Source organism: Scylla paramamosain, chromosome 13 (genome assembly GCF_035594125.1).
Source record: "Scylla paramamosain isolate STU-SP2022 chromosome 13, ASM3559412v1, whole genome shotgun sequence".
In the NCBI taxonomy this organism is placed as follows: Eukaryota; Metazoa; Arthropoda; class Malacostraca; order Decapoda; family Portunidae; genus Scylla; species Scylla paramamosain.
In genome coordinates, this window is record NC_087163.1 from 8,224,486 (window position 1) to 8,237,500 (window position 13,015).

General features: G+C 43.0%; 1 protein-coding gene across 3 annotated transcripts in view; it reads left to right on the plus strand.

Moving 5' to 3' along the window:
- LOC135106398 (uncharacterized) overlaps positions 1-13,015 on the plus strand; it is a 294,459-nt gene that overhangs the window by 34,748 nt on the left and 246,696 nt on the right. For 2 of the 3 annotated variants that reach the window (XM_064015381.1, XM_064015378.1), the window contains exon 1: positions 4,275-4,561. The exons of the other annotated variant lie outside the window; for it this stretch is intronic. The gene's annotated coding sequence lies outside the window, so the exon portion shown is untranslated. Of the gene's footprint in view, positions 1-4,274; positions 4,562-13,015 lie in introns of those variants that run through there. 3 annotated transcript variants of the gene reach the window in all.

Sequence of the window (13,015 nt, forward strand, 5' to 3'; positions counted from 1 at the left end):
ACGCAACACAAAACGAGACACACACACACACACACACACACACACACACACACACACACACACATTCGTTGTCATGTTAATGGAATTGCGCGTAATTTTAATATATTTCAAACTTCTCATTTAATGCTGTTGTTTAGCTTTTTTTTTTTTTTTACATATAATTATGCTGAATAACGTAATTTTGATTGGACTGTTTTTTTCCGAGGCCCAGGAATATTAATATCGAAAAGTTTCATTCTCTCTCTCTCTCTCTCTCTCTCTCTCTCTCTCTCTCTCTCTCTCTCTCTCTCTCTCTCTCTCTCTCTCTCTCTCTCTCTCTCTCTCTCCTTTGTATATATTTTTATTCCACACTGACGTTTTTCCCTGCACCTCCCTTTCACCTCATCCTATCACCCCCTGTCCTGTCTCTTCCATTTACTCTTGGATTCGTGTTATCTTGCTCTCTTTCTCTCCCTCCCTTTACTACCACTCCCTTTTCTTCGCTCTGATCTCATCCCAACTCTCTCTCTCTCTCTCTCTCTCTCTCTCTCTCTCTCTCTCTCTCTCTCTCTCTCTCTCTCTCTCTCTCTCTCTCTCTCTCTCTCTCTCTCTCTCTCTTTCTCTTTCTCTCTCTTCCCAGCAGTTCAGTATTGCTTTCGGTGCTCCACGTTTGAACTTCCATTACCCAGATTGGCCCGGCGTACCTATAGCTTGGATGACCCACTGCCTCGCCACTGACAACCCCGGACATCCATACATGGCCTCTAAGATCTCCCGGTGCATCCTCCCGTCACATGTCTCGATTTGCTTAAGGTTGCCACTGAGGAAGGCGAGATGCGGGTGCGCGGTTTAGGTCCAAGTGTGAGGGCTGGAAGGGGTGTTGAAGGGGGTGTTATTGGAGGTCTGGCGTGGGCGTGTGGTCTCCGGTGGAAGGGTCATTGAAGGGCAGTGATGGAAAAGGGCTACTACCCAGAGTGGATGTATTGCGAGGCTCACTGTGACTACATCAGCGAAGGTAATTAGCCGTTTGTATTGAGTCGTGCCACTGGAACCGCCGCCCTTCCATGAGTGAGTCTAATGGGTGATGTCCTCCCTTACCCTCTCACGCTGCTTCTCCCTATTCCTCCTCCTCCTCCTCCTCCTATTCTGTTGCCACCATACATTTCCCTGATTCGCCTCCCATATCTTTCGTTGGTTCTTTCTATTTTACTCTCTCTCTCTCTCTCTCTCTCTCTCTCTCTCTCTCTCTCTCTCTCTCTCTCTCTCTCTCTCTCTCTCTCTCTCTCTCTCTCTCTCTCTCTCTCTCTCTCTCTCTCTGTCTCCAGCCAGCCAGCCAGCATCACCACCGTCACTTTTTCCCAAACCAGCCTGCCAGCCACTACGTGTGATGAACCTCCAGTTTCTGTCTCACTGGCGTTTGGAAGAGTGTTTTTTTTACTATTTTCGTGATAAAATTCGACAGCAGCATCATCCGCCACGGTCCACTGCGTTATTTTTTTTTCTATTCGATATCAATTTGCTTTGTACTTTTTTAAAAATTTTGTTAGAGGAAAGACTTGTATGTAGTAAATCATATACAGAAAATAAAGGATGGGTATTTTTTTGTATGTGCATGTATCTCTTTATCCTCGAAGGTGTTAGAAGAGGTGGAGCGTACACACACACACAGACACACACACACACACACACACACACACACACACACACACACACACACACACACACACACACACACACACACACACACACACACACAAGGGACAAATATACACCATTTATAGGTTTCACTTCCTTTATTTTCAGAACACTTGTGTCATGAGTCCCACAGGTAAGGAAGCTATTTCACCTGTACTAATTAAACTGTTTATGGATGCTTGATGGTACATAAAGATCAATTTCCAGTTATACATAGGAGTGTAATTATTCGACCTCCTAAGATGTTATTTGAAAGGCGCATCTTATTTAGGGTATTCTTCTAGTAGAATTCCTGGCTATAGGAAACAAGTATTGAGTTTATTAATGAAAAGAGCTTACGTATATCTTAAAGTGTTGAGAATTTTTGTAGACCAGGGCAAGGTTGTTCCATACCTAAAAAGTAAATAATTTATTCACAATTTTTACCTACATTTTAACTTCGAACCAGGAAGATTACACGAGTTTTTCTGTTCTCTTTGTAATATTTCATAGCCCTTGCCCAGCCGCATTCATATACAAAAAGAGAAAATGAAAGACATACGAGTTTTCATTTATTCATTACTTTTTTATTTCTAGTATTAAACCTGACGAGGAGGTGCGGCTGCTGTTCCCATGGTGTTATGAATGAGTTAAATTCCTGTTTTGTTTAGCGGAGTGTTCAGTGGTGAGCAGAAGTCAAGTAATATACCATACTCCCTTCCACTGTGTTCAACATTTCCTCTCAGTCTTCAGTCCTGTGATCAGGCAAGAATCTGTCAATGATCAGGTTTGATAAGATTGCCTGTAAAGACAGAAGACTGACAGAAAACAAAACACAAAAGTTTGTGAAGCAGGTTACTTGACTTCTCACCTCTCTTATAGCTTCCTTGCAACCCACATCACCAGGTACACCCTACAAAACGCCCTCACTTTACCTGCTATACCCCACCTGCTTACGTACACACATACACCCTTCCTCGTACATCCACGCCCCTCTTAAATGAGCTGGAGTGGTTGACGGAATGGTGGCTGCCTGCCCTGTTCTCTCATTAAAGGGTTAACCTCGTGTTCTAATTGTGTGATTCGTTAGTTATTTAATGCCCTCGACTTCCTGTGTAGGTGGATATGGGAGTGTGTGTGTGTGTGTGTGTGTGTGTGTGTGTGTGTGTGTGTGTTCTGCACCTTCTTTAACATGTTCATAAGCAACCACGAGTATTAGAAAATGAAAAATACGTATGTATATGTGCACAAAATTTCCATCCATTATTCTTATACAAATCTTTCCATAAAGTTCTTACCACAGACAAAAAAAAAAAAATAAAAACAAATAAATAGATAAATAAATAAATAAAAGCAAATTGATATCAAATAAAATACTGGGCAGTGGGGCGTGGTTTTGGTGGTGGTGGTGGTGCTGCTGTCGAGTTTGATCCCGAGTATCTTTTAACAAGTATCATCCCATCTTTACAAGTCAACGTTAATAATTTTTTCTTTATGCAAGAAATATTTATCATACCCTAAATAATATATCAATCCTAGTATTATATTGCCGCGAGCCATCATTAACTTCTCTTCATCATCATCATCATCATCATCATCATCTTCTTCTTCTTCTTCTTCTTCTTCTTCTTCTTCTTCTTCTTCTTCTTCTTCTTCTTCTTCTTCTTCTTCTTCTTCTTCTTCTTCTTCTTCTTCTTCTTCTTCTTCTTCTTCTTCTTCTTCTTCTTCTCCTCGTCCTCTCGTATCGTTTTCTTGGTTCCTCATTATCAACCACTGAAGTCATTAGAATTACATCTCTACGCATTGCAACACTTCCTTTAACTTGCTTGGAGTGAATGCACAAGAAATAAAGATAGAAATAAGGTCACCTTCCAAAGTTCATCCAAAGTTCCGAACAAAGTAAGCAAATACATGATGTAAAAGTACATGTGGAAAAGTAAGTCTTGCCGCCGACAGGTTTAGGACACGTGATTGACAGAGAGAGAGAGAGAGAGAGAGAGAGAGAGAGAGAGAGAGAGAGAGAGAGAGAGAGAGAGAGAGAGAGAGAGAGAGAGAGAGAGAGAGAGAGAGAGAGAGAGAGAGAGAGAGAGAGAGAGACTAGACAAGGCCAGACGAAAAAGAAAAGCGAAATAGAAGTGGATATCGGAGAAAAGTAAAAACAGAACGATATGAATAAAAAGAAAGATACTGATAAGAGAGAGAGAGAGAGAGAGAGAGAGAGAGAGAGAGAGAGAGAGAGAGAGAGAGAGAGAGAGAGAGAGATCCGCCTGGAGTAGAAGTGGAGGATATACAGGGATGAAGTGGTTGCTTTCTTGCATTGACAGGAGCCCACATCATATATAAACACACACCATAGTCTCCTCTGATACCACTTCAAGTAAGTTCACAAAGTCAAATCAAATGAAGCTCACGAACGAGACTTAAACGCCTCGAACACTGGTTCATAAATACCTAACCTTAATTAAGTAACCTTATGGTGGCAACACCGAAAGGTTATTGCAGCAGGGAACTACGCAACTCTCGCAGCCAATCAGAAATCGTAGCCCACTTGTACCTCAGAAACCTCGAACCAATGGCAATCAAGTTCTCGAGAGGAAGGTTGTTTTGTCCAATGGTGAAAGAGATGCTTAATAGAGGGCGTGAGGATGGAGGCAGGGAGGGACCTTGGAGTGGCTGCTGGGTGGTGCGGTGGTAACATGGAATGGTCAGTGATGAACCCGCAGTAGGAGATCATTAGTGCGCGGTCTACCAGTATCTTAGTGGCTCTAATTCTGAGTGTCTGTGCAGGTTAAGGCAAGATGGATATTTACTTACATTTGGTAGTGATGGGATGAAACTTAGCTTAAAGGAAAGGTCAAGAATTCCCTTTCATCCACTGTCAACCTGATGATGCTCGCTGGTGAAACTGGTGAGTTGACTGCTTCTTGGTATGTTTCTAGTAATGACATGATGCTAAGTATGTTCAACTGAGTCTTTATCAGCGTCTTTGTTAAGCAAGGACGATAAGCAAAGTGGTTCAATTAATGCTAACACCAGATAATACTAAATAGTGTACTAGTTGTGTTGATTGATAATGAAAAAAGTCATGAAGACAATTGAGACAATTTTCAGTTTTGCGTGATGTAAATAAGTGACACCAGTTACATGCATATATTAGCTAATTGATTTTACAAGGTGGGAGCTCGTATCAAATTCTCATCAATTAAACAAAAAAGAAACACCAGTTAACTGCAGGTAGCACATATATAACATCACTCCGTCATGTCTGAAAACGTAAATACTCGTCTGAGGAGCAATAAATCTGGCATGAAGCATGGCGGGAGTGGAAACAGTGTGTAGGGGGCGGTTGGTAAGCCTGGCGGGGACACGATGAGCGTGGTGGCACTGCTCTTATTGGTGTAAAGTGGGAGGTGGAGAGGATGGGAAGAGCAAAGATGGGGATTGAAGAGAGTAGGGGAACAGAGATGAAGAGTGTGGGAAAAGACAAAAGGCATTAGGAAAATAATGGGAGGAGTGGGAGTGAAGATGATATGGATTGGGATTGGAGGTAGTAGTGATGTGGGAGGAGACATGGGGAGTGTGGAATAAGGTAGAAGGGACTGAAGAAAAGAGTGTGAGGAGAGCGGAGGTGGTAGAATGATAGGGATTGTAGGCAGTGGGTGGGCATGAAATGAAGAGGTGGAGACACGGGGGAAGAGAAGAGAAGTGAGTGGGGGGAAAAGGATATAGACCCGAATATTGCATCATAAAAAAAACAGAACGTAAAATATTTTGTCGTTTATACTTGATAGATAAGGATTTACGTTTTTTCGCCCCGCAAGCTGCGTGAGAGCCGGGAGGCGAGGCTAGAAATTGTTGTCTGGACGATTCAGAATCGATGGTAACCTTTTTGCGATCACCAACTAAGTGTAAACCGAAGCAGGGATTATCAGACACTCCGCCTCTAAATTAGGAGAGAAATGCGAGTTCAACTTAAATAATGAATGCTGTAGGTGCCCATGATATGCATGGGTCAGTGAATGATGAGGGAGAGGGGAGAGAAAGATAAATGGGAAAGGAAGGAGGGAAGGAGAGAAGAGGAACGAGAGGAACAAATATTGCGAGCAGAGCAAGAGGGAGTGGTGTCTAAAGACTTACAGTGCAAACAGGGACGACGATTATGAGTAGGTCACAAGGGTGGTGGAGGAGGAAGATGAAGAAGAGAAAGAGGAAGGGAAGGAGGAGGAGAGGAGGAGGTAAAGGTACAAGTAGACGAGGCGTGTGTAAGGGGAAACGGTGACAGGGAGTGAGAGGCGGAACAGAGATTAAGAGAGTAAGGGAAAAGGGGCAGCAGACAAGGGAGGAGGGGACCTGTAATAGACGCAAGGTAGGGTAAGGACGCTTTCTAAGAGCTATCCCTCCTCCCCCACCCATTGCTCCCCCTTAAAACTCGGACCTCCGCCAGACCCTTCACCCTATTTTTACCTCTGATCTTGAGAAAATACGAAATCGTTGCCTCAGGAGCGCCCCGCGGGAGGTAATTACACACACACACCCCGCCCGCCCTCGGCACCGCACCTGGATTACGTGTCATTAGCGTGTCCCCTCCGGCCAAAAGTGCAGGTTAGCGTTCGGCAGCGAGGCGAGGGAATTTATCGTAGCCAGAATCATGTCGTTGGGAGCTTATAGGATAAAAAGAACAAAAAAGAGAGAGGTGAACTGGTCACTGGTAAATTCGCAGCCATCTCGTCCCGCAGAATTGTATCCTATAGTGAGTTTTCGTAAAATCTATTCATCTGGTTGTTCACCTTTATTGTGTTTACTGCTCCTGGTGTGTGTTTTTTTTTTCCCTCTGGACATGCTATCGCTTTACGCGTTCCAGTGGCCGCTTTGCCCGCTCATCTTTTATTCCCCGTGGATGTAAAACAAACCTTGGTAATATATGAAAGCAGAGCACAACATTTATAGCACTCTGTCAGTGTCCGCGAAGTAGAGAAAGGGAAGGAGAGTGGGGAGAGTATAGGAAGAGTAGCTCGGCAGGGGAGAGGGGTCGAGGGAGGAAATGGAGGGTGAAAGAGGGAGAGGGAGAGATTGCGAGGGGGCAGGGAGAAACAAGGGTCCTGAAATAAATGGATATTGAGCATAAAGAGTGTGCAGGAGGCCAGTATCTCGCGGGGGGAGGGGGAAGTAGGAAAGAGAGGGAGTGGCAGCATAATTTATGAGTGAGCCAGTTAGCCAGTGATAGATGGAAGCGACGCACCATACTCTCAACTCAACACTTTTCATTTGCACGGTCAATACTACCTCTTGCCTACCACTTTTCTCTCCTCCCTTCACATTCCCCAGCCTTTTTTCCTTTCCTCCTTCTTTCCTTCCTCCTCCTCCTCCTCCTCCTCCTCCTCCTCCTCCTCCTCCTCCTCCTCCTCCTCCTCCTGTCCTCTCGTTATTCATCTCCCTCACCTCAGGAAACTTGTTGCATTACCACTAACTTTTCATTTGGCCACCAGACTTCACCTTCTCATCACCTCTCCTCGCCTCAGCCTCACTTCTTGGCGATCCTCTCCCGCCTTTCCGAAGACAATTACGCAAATGAGGAAGGGAAGGAGCATATCGATTACAATAATGAAAGTAGTACTACACTAATTATGATAATGTGAGGGTAAACGCGTACTGCCTTCGCCCTGTTTGCTCCTCTGCTATTCCTTATTCTCTCGTCAATTTTGTCTCATTACCTACTTTGTGCCATTATCTACTTGCCTATACCTTCTCAGTGTCCCATTAAGGGAGACAGGTTGATAATAGGGCAGGACGGTGGGCTGGGCGTAATACTTAAACCTCCCTTCACCCGCCACACACCTCTTACGCCTAATTACTCGTAATACTCAGGTAAACTTCACAGAATTGCCATTTTTTGTCCCGCGGACACAAAATATATTCGCGTTCAAAATTTATATTTAAATTCAAATTATAGAGAGGTGAAAATCATGCCTCAAAATGCAGACTGGAAAGTGAATCGATGTTTCTAAATTCTGAAGCAGAAGTTCCCCTCGCCTTCCCTTCGCCACCACCACCACCACCACCACCACCGGCTCGGCTGTACCTTGACATGAGAGGCACAAGTGAAGGACGGTCGGGCAGGTGTCCCTCGCTGTGTAATCCTCGCAAAGATTTCAGTGCCGACAGTGATTTACCTTTCCTGCTTTTTTCTAATTATCGCAGCCCAACTTAGAATTTAGGCTGCTATTGTTTTGTTTTACTATTATGGCCGTAAAATTGTTAGGGTTTGGAGAGAGAGAGAGAGAGAGAGAGAGAGAGAGAGAGAGAGAGAGAGAGAGAGAGAGAGAGAGAGAGAGAGAGATTCAGTTTGACATGCAGTAGGCCATATAAATGCGTCTTCAGGTGAAGGTATTTAGTTCTCCGCGCACTACTACTAATTATGAAGAGTAACAGGAACATGAGGGTGTGATCCTTTACACGAGTTACAGTACACTATTACAATTAATAGTAAGTACTTTTCATCACCTATCCATTTTTTTTTATAGATGCATTTACTATTCATAACTGTTGACGCAAATTCTCAAAGGTCTGTCATATATATTAATGTTTGTCATCGCAAACCTCACTAATTAAGCTTGGTACACGTTTGTAGGTGTTCTCTCCACCTTCCTCTTCACCTCTTCCTGTCCTCTTCTCCCTCTCCTCGTTCCTTTCTTCCTTTCCGTCCACCTTCTCCTCTCATCCTTTTCTTCCTCTTCCCCATCTCTATATTTACCCATTCCTTCTTATCTAATTTTTTCCCCGATTTCCTTCTCCTTTCTTCCTTTTCCTGATCCATTCTCCATTTCCTCGTCCTTTTCACTCTTCCATCCCATCTTTTCTTTCTTTTTCCATCCCCTTTACTCTCTCTTTCTCGACCCTTTCTTCTTTTCTTCGTATCCGTGTCCCTTTTCAATCCCTTGTCTCTTTTTACCATCTCTTTCATTCTTCGCCTGCTCTCTTTGTAGCTTCTTTTTTCTCTCTTTCCTCACCCTTTTTATCCTTTTTTTCTATACCTCCCTTTCTCCCTCTCCTCACTTACTCCATTCTCCATTTCTCTGCCTGTTATTGCTTTTTTCCCACTTGCATCTGTATTTCCCCGCTCCCGCTCCTTTCTCCCTTTTCTAGCCCACTCGTCTCTTTCTCCCGCCTAACCCCGGAATCACCAAGAAAGGCAGTGTTTGGTGAAATGTTTGGGTGGTTGGGGAAATATTAACCAGCCACGTAGTTGAGCATTTAACATTCCTAAACACCGTGATATATAATTAACCATTCCAGAAATTATTAATGGAGGGAAGGGATAAAGGAAATGAATAACCCTGTAGGTCCAGTGGCACTGTTGGTGTTGCCTGCTTTCAACTGTTGCAGAGAGATGTAACTTTGCTCTTCTCTTGTTATGTCTTAGTCTTCTCCTTCCCCTCTTTTTCTCTTTATATTCGTCTTCGACATATGGTTTTCATCAAACCTGTTCAGCCCAATTTCTATCTTGTTAACTCGCATGTCCCGCCCAAGACCCACATTCTTCCAGCCCAAAGTCCTTCTCCTTATTCATCTTCATATCCGGTAGATTAGATTAGATGTTTATTGAACAACCTTAATCAATACTGATTGGCAAATAATGCGTACAATTCTGTTGTAGTCCATACAGAGATCGAGAAACAAACAAAAACATTAACACTTGTACATAGGAAGGGCAAACATAGCAAACACAATTGTAATGTCAGCGAATTCAAGCAAACATATAAAGCAACGGAATCATCAATAAAAGGAAAGACGTAAAATTCATTACACCAACCCCAGAGTTCTCCTTGCCCAGGTCCTCCGCCTTTTTAGTTTCATATTCTATCCAGTGCCAGCCATGTATAGTCCAAAGATCACGCAGCTCTTGTCTAGCTGAAGCTCTATTCTAGCCAAGCTTCACACTACATCGAATGTCCATCTGTCTCCAGTCCAACTCACCCATGTCCAGCCTCGTATCCATCCCAAAACCCATCTTCTAGCCCAATTCCAACGCGTCAAGCCTCATACACCTCCCAAAGGGAAATCCACCCCATGACCTACCCTGCTCCCACGTTCCTGGTCCCAGCGGCGCTCCCCTCCCACATAAACATATGTCACCGTTCGGCGGTCAGGATTAAGACTCCAGCAATTCTATGAATACTGAATGAGGGGAAACAGATCGTGTATAATAATTATAAAGGCGTGCGGTGTTTGAAGTACTTTGTGGTGTAATTAACTCACATTTACATCGCCTGGGGTCACGCAGAAGCGGTTGATGGCGAGAGAGAGAGAGAGAGAGAGAGAGAGAGAGAGAGAGAGAGAGAGAGAGAGAGAGAGAGAGAGAGAGAGAGAGAGAGAGAGAGAGAGAGAGAGAGAGAGAGAGAGAGAGAGAGAGAGAGAGAGGGTTTTATTTCCAAACATTTATTAATGGTATTATCAAATGTGAATATTAAAAGTGAGTGACCGTACATCGCCTTTATACGTATACGACTTAAGTGAGTTCCCCATTGACGACCTAAGTAGTCTATTTAAAACCCTGCGGTGAGACCAGGAAGTGTGCTACTGTGTATAGAGACATTGCATTTACTCTGCACCGCAGGTAATAAATCCTTGCCGACATCCTGAAAAAAAATATATATGCGTCGTCTTAGAAAACATGTTCAAGAGAGACGAAAAAGAAATTAAGAAATGGTATTGGATTCTTTAAAATTTACGTTCATAAATTTGCTCGTTATGTTTCTTAAGTCCCACAAGACCCGGTAGTTGCGAGTTTGCAGTTTTATTTATTTGTGCATAATTTTTTTTACTTTAGCAATCGTGTAAGGTGGGTTTGAGTTCTTCCCTGTCGTCTTAAAAGTTATTTTAAGCCGATTTGTATAAGGAAGTGAAGCCTTGACACGTGTATAACTTTTCTTCGTGTGTGTGTGTGTGTGTGTGTGTGTGTGTGTGTGTGTGTGTGTGTGTGTAACTGTGCGTATTTGTTTAGTTGTAGTACATAGAGCCTAAGAAACATTCCTGTGGATCTGTCTGCTTGTCTGTAATTGTCCAATTTTTCCTTTCATTGACATAATTTTCTTTATCGCTTCATGTAATATACTCAAGGTAACTGTACTTCTGTGAGTGAACCTGTGTACTGCATTTGTAATTGGAACATCTCTCATTCGTAATATTTTTCTTCGGCCCTCTATGCATTCAACCTGTCACGGCAAAAAATAAATAAATAAATAAAAATAAAAATGAATAAATAAAAGGAATGATAATATTTTCTATTCCTTACAGTTCAATGTGTGTGTGTGTGTGTGTGTGTGTGTGTGTGTGTGTGTGTGTGTGTGTGCGCGCGCGTGCCGTAACTTACATTATACGCTACAGAAAAAAAAAATCATAAACCTCAAATAAAAGACACTCGTGCATCTTGTGTACAAATGAGTCCTTGGAAAAATTCAGCATAGAGACTAAAAAGAACACCTGCGGGAGTGGCTGGAGACACGCGGGAGTGAGAACATCGAAAGGCCACACTTTACTGGCACTTAAATCGATTCACTGTGGCGGTGAAGCGAAAAAATGCCATCGCTATTGTTGAGAGAGAGAGAGAGAGAGAGAGAGAGAGAGAGAGAGAGAGAGAGAGAGAGAGAGAGAGAGAGAGAGAGAGAGAGAGAGAGAGAGAGAGAGATTGCAACAGACAGAAAATGTGTGTACAGACTTGTATACGTTGCTGCAATATCAGAATTCAGAGACACGTGCACATATACATATACCTATACAGGAATACATGAATGACAAGAACGTTATCACACGTATAAACACATCGTGCAAACATATCCCTGTGTTTCTCTGGAAGAAGTGACCGACTTGCCTTTCATTTGCAAGATGGACAGACCGATTCACCGGATGTTTGTAGACGCAAGTGTTGGGTGACTTCTGTTTCCGTTTCTCTTTATACTTTCGAGTGTCACTTTGTATCTGAGGGAATAGTTGGCGCCTTTGCCATTGATAATATTGCTCAGTATTATAATGGTTGTGCTTATCAGTTGTTCACTTATGGGCATTATTCATTCACTGCTATTTAGGTATGTAAGTTCTCTGAATTATGCATACGTCAGTTGCTTCTGAAGTCCGCATGAGTGGAAAGAAAAAATCTTTATAATGAAGAAAATCACAGATTTCTTACTGGAGAAAGGTTATTTGCTTGTTTTTCTTCTGCCCTGCTTGAGATTCCGCGCTTCTAGAGGATGGTAACATGTAGGAAGAATAATCATCTTCTCCTTGGAATTATACACAATGGTTGTTAGAATTTGTTTGGGTAGAAAACGTCAGTGCTGTCTGCTGGTGGTAAAATAATTTTATTTCTGCGTGTATTTCTTTCCTTGTAAATTTAAATTTCTTGGTCTCTTTATGTATTACAGATAAACTTATTCTCTACCTAATTCTTGGCCTCCCTGCATTTGCTGTTACAAGTAGATAAATGTCGAATGGGCGGATTGCATTACAGATAAATAAGAGGCTGAGATTACAACTGCCACTCACAACACAGGTGAGCCTTCACCAGGTTGTTAAACTTGCATGATGACGAGGTGTTCTCGCGTGCTTCGAATGTTTCTTCTGTTTAATGGAAGCCATTCCCGAAGGCCGATGTGCTATTTTTGCAACAAAATACCGTGGAACTCGAAGCAACTGTATGCGGCTAGTAAGAATTATTGAAAAAAAAGAAAAATTCTTTTTTGCTTCAGTAAATCTCGCATGAACAAGCGAAGTAAGCTGAGGGACGCAGCCATCAGTGGCTTGCCCGCATCTCGTCACAGACCCCTTGACCTTGAAACCTGGTTACGTAAAACAGTAGGCATTATGTCATTCATGTTGCCGCAATTACGTTCGAAATTACTTATTCATCGACTCCTTCCCTCACCTCCCAAGGCGGGGACGGAGGAGAAGGACAGATCTACATACAGAGACGCACGCTTTCCGTCAGGTTATTTTAATTAATTATTTATTCTTCTTTGTTTAATGGTTCCACAGTTTGCGATCGTTACACTCCTAAAAAAGAAATTATGATGCGCCATTTAGTTCGTCTATGAATACATGTGGTAAATGTGAGTGATGTTGTTAAGGAACAGAACTACGCACGTAAGAACGAGGCACAGTAACAGAAGAATCTCATCATGTGGAAACTACGACCACACCACTCTCTGTGTGTGTGTGTATGTGTGTGTGTGTGTGTGCGCGCGCATGTGTGTTGTGGGCCGTATGAGCGCCAGTGTTTGTAATGTAACGCTGTAACGTCACATTTGCATTCTGTTTACATAGAGCAACAGAGCCGCTTGAGCCGCCGGTCCAGTGCACTAATTTTTCG